Genomic DNA, 1,642 nt, shown 5'->3' on the forward strand with positions numbered 1-1,642 from the left:
TTGTTCTACTGAACTAAACAAGAATATCTCTATGCATAAATGTTCCCTATTTTATAGAGATTCTATTTCAATCATATAGCAAACATTATAGTGACATATTTCGAGTTCTATATTAACCACAATTGCACCCAATTATATTAATTCTATAATACATATAGAACATAGGGGAGCTTCACTTGCTCTGGTTAGGTCAAACCCACCTATCACTAAGCTCAAAACAGCCCAAGAGATGCTTCGAACTCAGCTCAAACGGTCCCTGGATCTGCTGAAAATAAAACATCAAACCGTGTCGGAACGATTACTTAGTAATCTAATTTCGGCTTCAATGGCGCATAATACAAAGCAATAACTTAATCCCCTGCTTCGGCTAGTTTAATACCTCAAGTCGAGTCTTCCAGAGCTTCCACAGGTCAGCCAAAATCACTCCAAGAGTCGATCACACTCCTGCTGCGAACAATGTCAAAACGGCATTAGAATGCTTGTATGCAAGCTTCTATAGTCGGATTCTTGCAATTTCAGCTTCCTAGCTGAAATTCTTGCTTACCTCGAGGTAGAACACCTTCTAAACCAGCCTCCCAGGTCACCAAATAAGCTCCACGTGGTTCGGAAACCTGCTGCGAAGATACAATTCCCAAACTGCATCAAATACCCGAGTAACTTCGTATAGTTCCGAACTAGCTTCACAATTAGCTAAATATTTCCATTAAGCTTCAAAGTAGCTTAACCTTGGTCTAAGGAGGTTAATTCACAGCTAATTAATCCAACTTTCATTGCTGAAATCTCAGATTAAAGCAACTAGAAGCAACAATCCCGAAACTATACAAAATTCGTCCAATAGATTGCCGAAAATTGAAAAAGTGAGCCGATTACCTTCTCAAGCTTGCAACCAGTGAGTTACTGGTCCAGGGCTGCGAAAAGCTCTCCAAAACACTCCCCCACACGTCCACCAAGGCTCAGTGACACTCCCAAATAGCGAAGAGCGAGCTCGGCGATGACGACGGTGCAAAACGGTGACTTCTTTGTAGAGAGAGAAAATCCCTAGAGAGAGAGAGTGTGAGGAAGGTGAAGAAACCCTTCTCTGAGCTCTACTACCTTCCAAGGTGCTCCAGAGCTCGAGCTGGATCAGGTAGATAAGGATCAGGAGGTGAAAAGACCAAAACAGCCTTACTGCCACGCAGCTGCAGCTACTGCTGCTTGCTGTACCGGTACAGCATTAGGCTTGTACCGGTACACCAATGCAAAAAATTGCAGATTTCGCAATAGCAATGCACTTTCTCACTTCTAGCTTTCCGATCACTCTCAAACTTATTTGTAAACATCTTTAAACCCTTTAAAACATGTGGGAAGGTTTCAAATGTCATTCCTCACTCGAACTTTGCAATTTATTGAAGTTCAGTATACTAATATACAATAAGTTTAGGAGTCGCTTCAACGACGCACTTTCTTACATCCAAAAGTCTAATAGCTCTCAAAATTGACCAACAACACCTTTACAAATATTAGGACCTGTGGTTACATGCCACTCCTCAGCCCCACTTCCAACTTCTATAATTTTGCAAAGTTCAAGATACTACACCTAGGTTTACTAACACTAGGTTAGATGCCACACACCTAGATCGTTCGACTCTAGGTTCACTTGTTT

The 1,642-nt window shown here is 41.5% G+C and overlaps 1 long non-coding RNA gene across 5 annotated transcripts; it reads right to left on the minus strand.

Annotated features, from left to right (window-relative positions):
* Positions 1–200: 200 nt before the first annotated feature.
* Positions 201–1,167, minus strand: LOC109704050. Of its 5 annotated transcripts, none has more exons than XR_002214142.1 (4): positions 871–1,167; positions 545–611; positions 380–444; positions 201–265 (listed from the first exon to the last, which is right to left on the minus strand). It is a non-coding gene; the product is annotated as an uncharacterized LOC109704050 (long non-coding RNA). The 5 variants fall into 5 exon arrangements; XR_002214144.1 differs by having other exon boundaries at positions 380–447; XR_002214141.1 differs by having other exon boundaries at positions 545–614.
* Positions 1,168–1,642: the final 475 nt, after the last annotated feature.

This window comes from Ananas comosus, unplaced genomic scaffold (assembly GCF_001540865.1).
Source record: "Ananas comosus cultivar F153 unplaced genomic scaffold, ASM154086v1, whole genome shotgun sequence".
In the NCBI taxonomy this organism is placed as follows: Eukaryota; Viridiplantae; Streptophyta; class Magnoliopsida; order Poales; family Bromeliaceae; genus Ananas; species Ananas comosus.